Genomic DNA, 14,854 nt, shown 5'->3' with positions numbered 1-14,854 from the left:
GTTTTTCTCTGGCTAGGTCTTAACTCCACTAACCGGGACTCCACATGCTGTTTTGAGCTTGGGCTTCGGCAGCACAAGGAAATGTAGCTCAGCAGCTTGTAATGGAAAGTATAAGGACAGGTCTGCATCTGAAACACGATCTTTCTTGTTCTGCATTTTGTGAGAGTTGTACTGACGGTCCTTTTGTGCTTGACTTTGCCCTTTGCACATGTTCGCAAAGGTCTAAATGCAATCCTGGGAATAATTATTAGGTTAGTGCTAATGATAAGGTAATACTTCTTTAATAAAGGCCAAATTCCACATAAGTAGCTTAAACTAGAAAACAAACAGGCACGGTCTTGCCACTTATACTAATTACAAGGTAGGAGGTAAATATTTTCATTTTCATTTACATGCTTTTGACTTTTTTTTAATCCACTAACATTTGAGTGCCTGTTACTGTTGGGGTTCTTGTTCAGGGTCACAGGTGTGAAGCCTGGGGGTAAAGAAATTGAAGACCTGTTCCCTCGCTCTTATTCAGGTATTCAGCAATTTAAGTAGTGAGACTAAGCACAAATACATTACTAAGGAACATTACTTTTTTTCTCTCCTTTCCTTCTACCATCTCCCTCATCCTAAAGCTTGATGGGCGTTTTGGTTATTTAAAAATTTTTGCTATTATAAATAATAATGTAGTGAAATTTCTTGTACATACTTTGGAGAGACTACCCATAAGTAAATTTCTAGCCGTAAAATTGTTGGGCACAGTGATAAGATTTTCCAGTTTTTAAAATTTTGATAGATACTGGCAAATTGAGGATTGAGAAGCTGCAAGAATTTATATTCCTACTGATAAACATTCTCTCATTTTGTCTTGTCAAGACGAAATTTATTCAGTATGGTGAATGTCAAACACTACACCAATGGTATTTTTGTCTATTTAATTTTAATTTACATACAGTGAAATAAATTCACTAGGTGTACAGCTATAAGAACTTTCAAAAATGCTTAGAGGGAATCATTCCTTTTTAAAACATTTTTTATTTTCTAATAGAAGCTATGCTTGCTATTTTAAAAAATAAATAAAACTTGGGAAATTACAAAAATTAGGAAGAAGAAAATATCCTTGAATCCTCTACTTAATGACATCACTGAATATTTTTGTGTATTTCTTTCATTCTTTTTGTTTTCTGTGTGTAGTTTTTTTTCCTTAAGCCATCATCATTAAATTGTATGTTTTGCATTCTTAAAAGTAATAATTGCTAAAGATGAGGGAGGTGAGGGGAAGGCAGCTGTGTTTGGGGATATCTGCAAAATAAATGGTCTCCCAGTCCCAGAGTTTCAGTTACCATTTTTGTATTTCAATTCACAAATCTCTTTCTCTGCTCTGTTCTTTCATAGAGCTTCTCTCAATTTCTGGTGGTCTTTTGTTGGACACTTGTCAGATGTACATGCCACCACCAGCTCAAATTCAACACGTCCAAACTTCATTCATTACTTGCCTGTCAAATCCATTTACTTACTTATTTCTGAAGGGGGAACATTCTTGTTCTCCCACTGAAGGGGGAACATTCTTGTTCTCCCAGAGGTCATCTTTGACACCAAGTCTTAGATTTTTCTTTTTTTTAGAAATCACTCCCACTATCCATCCCTTGTTGTTTCCATCGTCCCACTTGCCAAGATCCGTATAGTTGGATTAACGCAGTAGCTTCTTGATCTCTTATCTTGAGTATCCAGCGGTGGACTCTTGCTACTCTTATCATCTGTCCAGAAGCTCATGTGTCATAAAGCTGTGTTGCATTCACATTGGACTTTGGAGACTCCGAAGATCCTGTGAGGCGTTTTCTTCCTCCATCTAGTGTGCCCTGGTTAGCCTGTTTTCATGCCTACCTCTGGACTGACCCCATGGTGGCCTCCTGCTCAGGACTCTCCATCTTTCAAGGCTGGTGCCAAGTCCCAGTTCCAAAAGTCATTTCTGACAGTTTCAAGCCCTGTTGAATTCCTGCTTTTCTGAGCTCTCATGCACTGTTTGATAATTAGGCAGTGTTTCTTTAGTTCACTAGTTGTTCCAGTCTGTCTAGGTATATTGCTTCACATGTACTCCCATTTCCATTTCAGTGCTTAGACAGTTGTGGCAGTTCAGGAAGCTAGCCAAACAGTTGGTTTATTCCATTTTCTTTGAGACTGTCAGTACAGATGCTAAAATATTGACCTCTTACTAAACTGGGAAAAAGAGAAGGCTTGATAGTACCTTTCATCATTGTTAACAGGAGCATATAGGCACTTCCCTGGTGGTCCAGTGGATAAGACTCCACGCTCCCAGTGCAGGGGGCCTGAGTTTGATCCGTGGTCAGGGAACTAGATCCCGTATGCTGCAACAAGAACCCGTATGCCGCAACTAAAAGAGCCCACACGCGACAACGAAGAGGCCACACGTGACAACAAAGATCCTGTGTGCTGCTACTAAGACCTGCGCAGCCAAATAAATAAGTAAATAAATATTTAAAAAAAAAAAAGAGCATACAGGTGAGAGTTCACTGCCTGGGCGTTCATAGCTGAGAGCAACAGCTCTGCCCAAATACATGGAGCCTACAGACTGGGTGCTGATTCAGGCTCATTTTAGAAGTTGATTGAACTGCCACAGATATGGAGGGACTTAGATATAAACTGGATCAAAAACTGAGCAGGGAAGGGAAATTTCTATTTTATTGGAGGCTGATTTCTGAGAGGCCTCACTGTGTCTGGTAGTTCTGGTGTTTTTGGTTTACAGATTCTTCATGCCGTTGACGTCAGTGTCCTACTTTCTCGTTACTAAACATGTTATATGAAAATGCTGTGTTGTTTATAGTTTGATCAGTAGCAACAAGAGAAATATTTACCAGAGAAGTTGGGTAGTTTTGCAAAACTATATAAACACTGATGCTGATTACAGAGCTTGCATAAGAAGGTAAGGAAGGAAGATTGTAATGGTTACATGAAAGAGATGCGAAGCATATTAGAACAACTCTGGCCTTTTCAGTTGGATATATTTTAAAATCAACATGTTAGTGTTGGATTAAGACCAACTGTCTATAAATTGTCTAAGTTGTTTGCTGACTTTCTGTTTGGTATGGAAAAACCTCATCAATAAATTTGTCCCATTCCCTCTGATGATAATTTGTTTTAAATACAGGTATTTTGTTTTAGGTTTGCCATGTAAAACCAGAACCTGCAGTTTAGTAATTATAAAGCCCTTTTGGATTTGAGTAGTGTTTACCCTTGGATGGACCCTGTGTTTCATTTAGGCTTCTTATGCTGGTTCTGAGCTTCTCAAAAAGAGCCTCTGACTCCCCTTTTGGCCTTTCAGCTTGTGCTTGTTACCACTTGGATTTCTGCTTTGGCCTTTTTCACATCTGACTCCCTCCCTCCTCCCAGTACTGTGAGTGAGAAATTAGGTTATGGCACTTGTTCACCTCCATCATAGTGCAGGCTGCAAAGTTGATTACATAGGACATGATATAGGGTTTGCTTTGATATTTGGACTAAGATATATGGCCATGCCTTTGTTGTGTATATGTGTATTTGTAAAAAGGTGTCAGAACACACTCTTTGAATGGAGTCTGATTACCATGGTTATCTACTATGAAATAGCATTTACTTTTTTTTCCTGATATCCATTTTCTTAGACTGGTGCTGTCCAATACAATTACAGTGGGAGTCACATATGTAATTTTCTGGTAGCTATGGTGAATAAAGTTAAAAACAGCTAAAATTTATTTTAGTAATACATTTTATAACCTAATGTATAAAAAACATTATTCATGTAATCAATATAAAAATTAATGAGATTTTACTTTTTTTTTCATGGTAACTCTTTGAAGTCTGGTGTGTATTTTACATATCTCAGTTGGACTGACCACATTTCAAGTGCTCAGTAGTCATATGGGGCTGGTGACATTGGGTGGCACAGCTCAAGACCACATTGCTTTATCTACTGAGTTGTCAAGTTGTAAGCTTTTGGATTCTGGGGTATTTCATAATGTAAGACACTTCAATTTAAGGACTGCCTAATAAAATATACTCATAGTTGAGTGATGTTTCTATCACCCCTTTCTCATTTTTTCCCTGTCAAATGGAGAGGTTTCCCATTGCCTGAAAATTGTTTCTGAACCAATTTCACAATTAGATCGATTGATAAGCAGTATTTCTAGATGTTAATCCATTTATTCCCTCGCTTGAGAAGTAGAAAAAAATATTCTTAACATAGCATTTAAAATTTATATATATATATATGTAATTTTTTTAAAGTAAGAAGTACAGTACTATTGTTAGATAAAAATGGGCTTTGGAAGAGTTGAAATCAGAGAATAAAAGGATATGAGGAAATACAGGAAAATCAGGAACCCCTGAACCCGGTAGGTTTGCAGCACATTAAGAACGCCTACCTTCTTAACCACACCTTTGGTTCCCTTAGTTACTCAGGTGTTCTCAGCAAATCACAGAAATGAGGAACTTAGGCATTTCGTTACAGGGAGACCCATCTGTCCCCTGCTGTTTGGGGAGCGAGCACATTGACTACATCAGTTGGGTGTGTTTCTTCAGCACTGGTTTTGAGTGCCTTAGCTTCTTTTTTCTAGTTTGTATTGCCTTCATATTTATTTCAGTATTGACCTTATGCAGTGATTTAAGGTTTAAAAAATTTGAAAGTGATACATATACATTCTAGAAAAATAAGAGGAAAAAAATCAGTTTTAATCCTGTCATCTGGAGAATCTGTTTTTCCTTGTGTGTGTGTGCGCGCGCGTGCGCGTGTGCGTGCTTAAGTGTGTGTGGCTACAACTTTAATAGGATTGTCATGTATGTTTTGTAACCTGACTTTTCCTCTACTCAGTGACACAGTCAACACATTTCCATGTCAGTGAAATGTTATTACCAATTTTTTAATCCCCATAATATATTATTATAAGAATTAACCCACGATTTAACCAACCAGTTTTCTATTTATAGACATAATTTACCTTCCAGTTTTGGATTATTCTAAGCACTATGTAGTGAACATTCTCACTTTGAAAAATTTGAGCCTATTTTAATTATTTTGTTATGATAAATTCTTTAAGAATAGGATTGTTGGGTCAAAGATTAGGTGTATTTTTAGAGCTTTTGATTAATGTTGTTAAATGGCCATCTAGAAATGTTAAAGCCAGTAATTACTCCCACTAGCAGTATATCCAAAGTGCTTTCCTGCTTAAGGGACGTTAAAAATTATTTAGTAATTTTATGATTTGCTGAGTGAATTATAAGTAATACATTTTATTTATGATCTTTTGGATTTCTCACATTTTTCAGAAGAAAGCTTACACATGATTATATTCCCATCAGCAATATAGTGAGAATCACATTAAAATTAAAAAGGAATCTTGATGTGTTAGGAATTCTTACAGCCAAGTGGACTGCTTTTAAGTGTGTGTGGCTAAGGTGTTCTAAATCCAATTCATCAGAGAACCTGCCTTCCTGACCTGGTGGCTCTGGATAAATTTTGGGGTATACCCTTCTGAAATCTTTTATTTTGTTAGTCCAAACTTAGGAACCAGATAGATTCAGGAAAATGTGGATTCCTCACTGCATTAACTCAAAAAGAGCATAAATTTGGATAAAGAAGGATACTTGGTATGAATTGTGTCATTGCTTTGGAGGGAACAGTGAAGGAAGGTGAGCAGTTTGACTTGGATCTTGAGGGGTCTGGAAGGAATTTGCTGAGGAATTGATCATTTAAACAGAGATCTGAAGTATGAATAGGAATTCTCCATATGTTATAGCATTCCAGGTAGTGAGAATAGCAGGCTGTGTTCTCCAGCCTTGATGCCTATCAGTTTTGAAGTTCACATCAGTCTGTGATACCATCCTCTCTTTACTTTGTGCCATCATCTACCAACTTCTTGGCCATTTATGTGCCTTGGATGTTGGCTCCTGGCTTGCTATGTTTCTTTCCACTGTATCTTCTAACATCGTCTCTAAGTTGTTGGCTTATCCAGCCTTCAAACCTCACCCTCCCTTTACATTATCTTTTCCAGGGAGTTTTACATACAGTTCACTTCAGCTTTCTTGGGCCTTGTTATCTCCCAGATGATACTTTAGGAACCTTGAGCTTGGAGAATCTCCCCTCTGCACACATCCTGTCCTTCCTAGCTCTCATTTATTCTCCTCCAGCGGTCCTTGCTCCTTGGGCACTTTGGTGTTCTCTGGCTTCCTCTTGCCTTCCCAACCCTTCTTACCTGCTGTGGACTCCAGGGAGTCTCGTTACTGTCATCTCACCAACACCTTGGTTTTCTCATTCTCTGAACTGGCCCCATAACTTGCCAACTTTCGTCAGTGGCACAGTCCTACTTGTTTAGTTTTTCTATCTTTTTTTGTTAGTTGCACTCTGCTGGAGAGAAATTGGATAACAAGGTGACTTTCTCCTTTACATATTTATAAGTTTTGGGCTCAGCTAGATCTTTGACTTTTTTTTTTCCTTTGTCAGTAATTTTACTCATTCCTTTCCCATATCTCATCCTTGGCCTCCTTCTTCTCCACCATGACCTCCACTTTTTAGTTCATTAAGAAAATAAGTCATCAGATAAGTGCTCCCTCAACTTCCTGTCTCATTGAGTGTTGAGTAATAGTGACTATCTCTATACATCTCTACCCACTTTATTCCACAGAGGACATGAGGCAATCACTACAGACAGTCTGTGTGGAACTGTTGTTACAGATTCTGAAAGTTTTCCACCCAGGATTACAGGAGAACTGCTTATTGCTCCTTATTGGTATACTTAGAATTTCAGATCTTCAATTTACGGAGAGATGTTTGTGTTTTCGCAGAAAATAGGATTTTAGAAGTGACACAGCCCTTGGAGAGGGGTGGATTAAATCACCTCCCAAGGTGACAGAGCTCATTCGTGGCACAGTCTGGGCTGGAATCTCCATTAGTAGCCTTTCTTTATCCAAAATAAAAATACTTTAGTTTTTTTTCCCCCTTGGAGAGGGGTCGGATTGGAGGTGAAGAGTACATCAGATTTATTTGTAATTAAAAATAAAAAAGGTAGTGGATACACATGGAAAAAAATTCAGAAAGTACATGAAGACAGATATGGAAAGTAAGTCTCCCTTCTGTCTGCTCCCAGTTTCCCTCTCTGGAGGCAACTGCTTTTACCAGTTTTTGCATGTGTTTTGTGTGTACTTCTGGAGTTTCTTTGTTAGAATTTTGTTTTTAATTGGGAAATTTCAAATATAAAGAAATTGAAAGAATGAACCCTCATATGTCAGATACCCAGATCTAATAAGTCTAACCAATTGTCTTTGTTTTAGGGTTTTTTTTTTAAATGAGAAAATAAAACATTTTAAATATCCTTTTTGTATCCTTTGCTAATATCATCTTCTCTCTCCTAGAGGTAACTTTGCAGTCCACAGTTTTACTTTTGTATTATATGTTTCCATATCCATAAGCCCACATACAATATTGACTGATTTAAAACCCATAATAAAAGATCTCATGTGGTATGAGTTCTGCAGCCTACTTGCTCATTCAGGTATGTTTTCAAGCCATGTTGATCCAAGTGGCTAGAGTTCACTTGTTTTAACTGCTCTGTTTTATTCCACTGTTTAAACATACCAGAACTTATTTTTATATTCTCCTATTGATGTGTTGGTTGTGTACTGTTAAAATGGGGTGGAGTATGCTGAGAAGTGGCATTGCTGAATCATAGGGCACACACATCTTCAACCTGCTGGATGTTACCAAATTGTTCTCCCAAGTATTTGAACCAATTTACGTTTCTGGCAACAGTGGGAAAATTCCTGTTTATCCACACCCTTTCCAACACTTGGTATTATTAAACTCTTTTATTCCTGCATTATCTGGTAGGTGTGAAATGATACCACATTTTAATAGGCATATTCCATGGTTTGTTTATCCATTCACTAGTTAAAGGTGAATGTTGTTTCCAGGTTTGGGCTATTGTAAACCACTGTAAACATTTATGTACAGATTTTTGTTTGAGCAAAAGTTGTCATTTCTCTGGGTAGATACCCAGGAGTATATTGCTGGATCTTAGAGTAAGTGTGTGTTTTAACTTTATAAGAAATGGCCAAACTGTTTTCTAAAGTGGTTTGCCATTTTAACAAACCCATCACGAGTGTATGAGAGTTCCATTTGCTCTGTGTCCTTATTAGCATTTGGTATTAGCAGTTTCTTTTTGTTTTAGCCATTCTAATAGGAATGTCTTTTTTTTAACCCAAAGAATTAAATTTTAAAATGGATTATATTTTTAAATGATTTAAAATAATGGATATTTGCCTTTCTTGGTCTTGCATGTTCTTTTTTTCCCCCTTTAATTCAAAATCAGCATTGTGTTAGGGTAACCAAATAATGATAAAGAGATGGTATAGTGCAGCCTAACATTTGCAGGCTGCTGCTAGAAAGCTTGGTAAATGTATTTTTTTTGCTGCTCTCAGCAAAGTTCATATGGTTATGGAATCTTTGATTTACTGGTTGGGGATTTTTAAAATTTGTTTTATTTCTGGAAAATGTGTATTAAAACTTTATAGTGAAGAGTATTGAGTCCCCATTTTAATGACATCATCCACCTACTTATGTAGACTGCCCCCCTCCCAGCTTTGAATAAGATTCAATTTGAGGGTGCTTGTTTCATTACTGAAAGCAAACATGCAAAAACCACAGATATGGGCCAACACCCTTATTTTACAGAGCAAGACATCTGAGGCCCACTGGATAATGACTTTCCTGCACTTACACCATCGTGCATGGTCTGCACAACCATGGGCTTCTGGATTCTCAGTGAGTTCTGTTTTCCCACTACCCCTTGTATTCGACTTCAAGGTACTGACCAGAACACACTGTAATGTGAATCGTTAGTTTGAAGGATGTAGTCTTCACAGTGGATTTACTTTCAGAATTGAATACACTTACTTTTACTTTTATTGCTGAATTCTGGCATGTGCTGTCAGCACATATTCCGAGTTGTGCTTTGAGATTATGAATGAAAGGCCAGCCTCTAAGTGTCTGCTGGAGAAGCCAACTTAATAAGTCTTTGATAGTCAAGGGGAACAGTGAATTTATTCACCTCACACAAATGTGTATCCTTTATTGTGATCCTTCCATTTGGTTCCTCTGAAGGAAAATAGAATTTAGCCAGGTTTGAAATATGTACTGATTTATTTCCTGTTGAAAATTTAGTGACTGGGTTTATTCCAAATGTGTTGTCTTGCCAGATTTTCTTTCTACATGTGTGGGTTTTTTTTTTTTTTTTTTTGGAGGGGGTTAATAGTTTTGGCTGTTCTATTATACCCAAATATGAAATAGCTTCTTTTTCACATAATCTGGCTCCTTTTTTTTCTTATAGTTTCATCATTCCTAGAGTATTGATTCATTTACATGGCTCAAGATGTTTCCTTCAGCCAGTGGGAAGAGGGAAAGGAGAGAGCATGTTTACTCCAACTCACATCCCATTGGCCAAAACATAGTCACACGGCCACATCTAGCTGCAAGGGAGGCTGGGAAATGTTGCCTGAATTTAATTGGTTGTGTGCTGAACTTAAGGCTTTTTATTAGTCTAGTTATTAATTGAATGACAGAGGACTCACACCTGGTGGTCTCTGACAATTAAGTAGAGAATTTGCCACGTGAATGAAAACAATACATAGAAATAAGTTGGATATGAAGTTAAAATGTATTTCAGTTCTGTCTACTTTTCTGTGTGAAATTTTACAAAATATTAAAAAAATTTTATATTTTATAATTTCTTATCTTAATGAAGTGCCATTTAAATATCGTAACACTAGAGGGTGCTGTTAATATATTTGCTTTTAGTGTTTACAGAATTCCTTCCCCCCCTCCCCCCAGGTTATCTTATTACAGGATCAGAGTAGTTTTGTCCAGTTGCTAACTCTAAATCTCCTTTGTTGTTTTACTCAGTTTTACAACAGTAGGGACACTGAAATGTCAGTATGTAACATTTATTTGGAAAGGCAGAAATAGATAATCACCAAATGTGTAAGGTTTTAAAAAAATAGTTTAAATTTGTCCTTAAAGGGAAAAGATAAATCAGAGATTACATTAATCAAGTTAGATATTTTCAAATACATAATTATTTCTGAAGAATTAAACTTTTTTTTCAGTATTTGGCCAAGTTTAGCCTTTTGGTTGTTTTGCCTAATTTTTGGTCCTAAATTTACTAACCTTATATGGGTGCCAAGAATTGAACTACTGCTAATTTTGCCTCCTAATACATTGGGAGGTACAAAATTAAGACTTAAAACTTTTCCACAAAGTAAAAACAATTATAATCCCACTTTACAGAGGTAACTGGTATAAGCAGCTTGGTGCATCACCTTTTGCTTTCTTAGCACACTTGCACGTGCATGAATACAGTACTTTAAAAGAGGGTCATCATATGAGTTAATGCTAGTGCATAGGATGGTTTTTTTTCTATGTTCATTTGTAAATGGCTACCGTTCTGAAGTATCTTATTCTAGTGCCCCCCCCCACCCCACCAATTCATTTTCTTTGTAGACAGATCCATTACCTGTGAATAATTCTTTTGTCTTCCCTTTTCTATTATTTGAACTTTAAAAATCTTTTTCTTACTGTATTATTTAGAACTTCCAGAACAGTTTTCTGTAATGGAGGCCATCACATTCCCTTCTGTTTTTGGCTTTAATATAACCTTTCTGGGTTTTTCAGAGTAAGTATCTCATTGGCTTTTGGCATGAGATAGGGATTCTTTTTGAGGACATTTTTCTTCTGTATTGGAATGCATGAAGAATTTCATTCAAAAATTGATTTTGAGTTTTATCAAATGCCTTTTTGGTTTCTGGTTTTCTTTTTGGATCTTAATGGTTTTTCTTCCTTCTGCCTGTTGATATGAGTTGTAATAGCTTTTTTCCTTTTCTTGTGCTTTGTCAAGTTTGGAATCAGGGTTATGCTTAGGTTTCTAAAATGATTGACAAGCTTTTCATCCTTTTCTGGTGCTTTGGAGCTGTCTAAGTGTAAGGAGTAACTTCCTTAATGCTTGGAGACGTTTGCCTAGGAAACCACCTGGGCCCAGTGTGTTTTTGAATGGAAAGTCTCTATCTGCCTTGGCCTTAAGAGCCCTCTTGGATGTATTTATCAAATTTATCAGTTCTGTTGCTTATTTCCTAGCTAATTTTTTCCTCTTCCTCTCTTTAATTTTTTTTTTTAAGTTTCTTTATTTTGTTGCTTATTCTTTTTTTGTAAGGGTATTTTTAACAGTCTCAATTTCACCTTTGACCTAACGGTTATTTGGGAGAAAGGCTAAAAATTTTGAAGTTGTTAAACTTTCTTTGTTGATAATTATTTTTTATGTGTTTTGACATTATGATCGGGCACTGGGAAGTGTTCCTTTTTTGTGGGGGCTGAAATTTTCATTTGGCATGGTGGTCAGTTTCCACTAATGCTCTTTAGCTGTTGAAAATAAAGCTCTACTTTCTATGTCGTGGAAAGTTTGATACTTATTATATTAGCCTGATTCATTATATTGGTCAGATTCTCTAATTGATGCAAAATAAAATTAACATAGAGATCAAACCTGTGCTCATTACCCCTCCGCCCTCTTGCCCCCTATCTTCTTGGAGGCAGATAGGTATGTTTATAGTGTTGGTCATTCTTCTGTATTGCTAACCATTATGGATCTTATTTCAATGAAATAATGTTCAGAACATAAAAATTAACATATGAATTTTATAATATAGCAATGTAAAATGACCCTCTTTTTCCCCTTTTAATACTTTCTGGCATGAATTCCATTGTGTCTGACATTTAAAAATAATGATAAAGCAGCATTAATGTTGCTTCATTTTTGTTTCATTTTTAAGGTCTATCTTAGGCATTTATTTATTTATTAATAAACTTATTTATTTATTTTTGGCTGTGTTGGGTCTTTGTTACTATGCGTGGGCTTTCTCTAGTTGCGGCGAGCGGGGGGCTACTCTTCGTTGCGGTGTGCGGGCTTCTCATTGCAGTGGCTTCTCTTGTTGCGGAGCACGGGCTCTAGGTGTACAGGCTTCCATAGTTGTGGCACACGGGCTCAGTAGTTGTGCCTCACAGGCTCTAGAGCGCAGGCTCCGTAGTTGTGGCACACGGGTTTAGTTGATCTGCGGCATATGAGATCTTCCTGGACGAGGGCTTGAACCTGTGTCCCCTGCATTGGCAGGTGGATTCTTAACCACTGTGCTACCAAGGAAATCCAGGCATTTAGTTTTTGACAAACCTGGGAATATTTTTAATGGAATGAATTTAACTAATTTACAGGTTTAGTTTTAGTCTTTAGTCTGTTTCAAATTCTAATAGTTTCTCTAAAAAAAAAAAACAAACAACTTTCTTCAGTTGTCATAGCTAAAATCTAATGGTATTTTCCCATTCCCGTCTGTTTGGGAGAAGGGCTTTCAGCATCTTCTCATTTCCTGCATTCAGTCTTTAATGTACTCTTGTTCAATCTGCTTTGTTTTTAATTACGTTTTTAACATTACATAACACATTCTTAAAGAATAATTTGATATATGCAATTTTTTTTTTTTTTTTTTTTTTTGTGGTACGCGGGCCTCTCACTGTTGAGGCCTCTCCCGTTGCAGAGCACAGGCTCCGGACGCGCAGGCTCAGCGGCCATGGCTCACGGGCGCAGCTGCTCCGCGGCATGTGGGATCTTCCCGGACGGGGGCATGAACCCGTGTCCCCTGCATCGGCAGGTGGACTCTCAACCACTGCGCCACCAGGGAAGCCCATATGCAGTCAATTTTATAACTGGGTTTATGTCCTGATCTTGATGGTTTTGGCTGGTATACATTGTTAGCAACCCTGTTTATTAGTGACCACTCTGAATTTTACCTCTTATGTGGCTGGAATATAGCCTTAGGCTTTGCTTTTTTTCTTTCTCAGCCCATGCATATCTGAAATTGCAGTTTTGGGCTTTAATACATGAAGGGCAACTTGTTTGATTATAAAATTCTTTGGGAAACCCTTTTCTCCAGTTTTCTATACATCTATATTTTCTGTTGACTTCTGGTGTTTAATACTGCCTTGGAAAATCCTGGGGCTAATCTTAATTATTGCTACTGCTCAAGTAAACCAAACATTTTCTCCATCTCCCTGGGTGTTTCTATGACTTTTTCATCCTGTAGTTAAAATATTTTGCCAGGATATGTTCAAGTTAAGTTTCTTCTCTAATTTTGAATGACTCTGGTGTGCCCATTTCTATACTCAGATTTTTCTTAATCTCAGAATTAGTTGTGGTTTTTTCTATATCTGTTGTATCTTTAAGTCTCTTTCATTGTTCTTTTTTTAAAAAGTTTTATTGAGATGTAAATCACATACCTTAAAGTTCTCCCATTTTAAATGTACAGTTCAGTGGCTTCTAGTAAATCATACTTGTACCATCATCACCACAACCAAATTTTAGAAATTTTCTTCATCCCGTAAAGAAATCCCAAACCTATTAACGGTCACTCTCCATTCCTGTCCCCCCATTTCTACCCCAGCCCCAGGCAACCACTAATCTTTCTGTCTATAGATTTGCCTATTCTGGACATTTCATATAAAATGGAATCCTACAGCATGACTGGCTTCTTTGTTTTTTAAGTCCATTTAATAAGCACTGGATTATTCATGTCTTGGCTTTGCTCTTTGCTTTTTTCCCTCCATGGTACTCATCTCTGAACTGTTGTTGCCTTTCTGGACTTTTCCTTGTCTAGGAGTTTCTCAAGCTTGTCCTCCACCTTTCAGTTTTCTGCTGTTTTCTGCAGTTTCACTTCTCTTTAATGCCTCTAAGCTAATTTTGTGCTTTTTGTTTCCTCTCAGTTCTTCCCCACCCCAGTTGTTGTCTCTTGTTCTTAGTCCATTTTCTTCATATAATCATCTGATCCTGCTTCCTTTGTTGATACACAACTGTTTTTGTTTTTTATTCTTTTTTCCTTTTTTCCAAATTGAAATTTTCTTTTGGTTCCTACAGTAGAACCTTTTTGAAGTTTGAGTCTTCACAGAACATCCTGATTATAGTTCTTGTATTCAGGATACAGAAACTGGAGTATTTTTCCCATAGGCCACACACTGGGTTAGCTCACCTTGGAGCAAGGGACTACCTGGGTATGTTGACCTGATGGGGTCGGTGTGTCACGTGTGACCTGTGTTCTGGGCACTTGTGGTTGTGAATCTCTTGCCCCTGAACAGTTGAAGTGCTTGCCTTTCAACCATCTCCCCAGCTTCTGCTATAGCTTCTCCCCTAGTCAAGTGGCATCTTGCTCTTATGCTCACTGCTGATTTCCTTAAGATTATTCATGAATAAGTAACACTTAGAGCTACTTTTCTCTCCAGGAGTTGTCCTTGTTCTTCTTCTGCCTTTATCTCAGGGATCCCATCTTCCAAGATGCATCTTCTGCCTAGATGTTTCTCATCTGAGTTTCATCGTTTTCTGTCTGGATTTGGGAAGTGCAGTGGTGTTGGGGAGATGTGGGCAAGTATTTGCCCTCTCACAGCAGAGGCGAGGTGACCATTGCCTAGGTTTTGGTAAGCCCTTGCCTGGAGTCAGGACTGGAAGGGACAAAGTCTGACTGCAGCTGCGGCTTCTTCCTTCTCACTGGTACCAGATTGTCAGTGTATGTCTGCCTTTTTCTACGTCTTCATGGCACTTTCACTGTCCAGTGGGGCCTCTGCAGCTGGGAGTGTACACCAGGTGCCACATCCAGCGGGGCTCCAGCAGTTAGAGCTCTCAATGTTATGGTTATTGTTGGCCCTGCCTGTAATCTAATGAAGAAATCATACCTTCAGATCTTTTTTTTTTTTTTTCTTTTGCGGTACGCGGGCGTCTCGCCGCTGCGGCCTCTACCG

The 14,854-nt window shown here is 37.7% G+C and overlaps 1 protein-coding gene across 2 annotated transcripts in view; it reads left to right on the top strand.

Moving 5' to 3' along the window:
• Positions 1-14,854, top strand: part of SLC23A2 (solute carrier family 23 member 2) — a 150,220-nt gene that overhangs the window by 20,602 nt on the left and 114,764 nt on the right. Inside the window, exon 1 of one of the 2 annotated variants that reach the window (XM_029220429.1) lies at positions 8,759-8,794. The exons of the other annotated variant lie outside the window; for it this stretch is intronic. The gene's annotated coding sequence lies outside the window, so the exon portion shown is untranslated. Of the gene's footprint in view, positions 1-8,758; positions 8,795-14,854 lie in introns of those variants that run through there. 2 annotated transcript variants of the gene reach the window in all.

Source organism: Monodon monoceros, unplaced genomic scaffold (genome assembly GCF_005190385.1).
Source record: "Monodon monoceros isolate NGI ecotype Baffin Bay Population unplaced genomic scaffold, NGI_Narwhal_1 Super_Scaffold_13, whole genome shotgun sequence".
Lineage (NCBI taxonomy): Eukaryota > Metazoa > Chordata > Mammalia > Artiodactyla > Monodontidae > Monodon > Monodon monoceros.
Note: the sequence above shows the minus strand (reverse complement) of the source record. Positions and strands in the feature narration are given on the sequence as shown.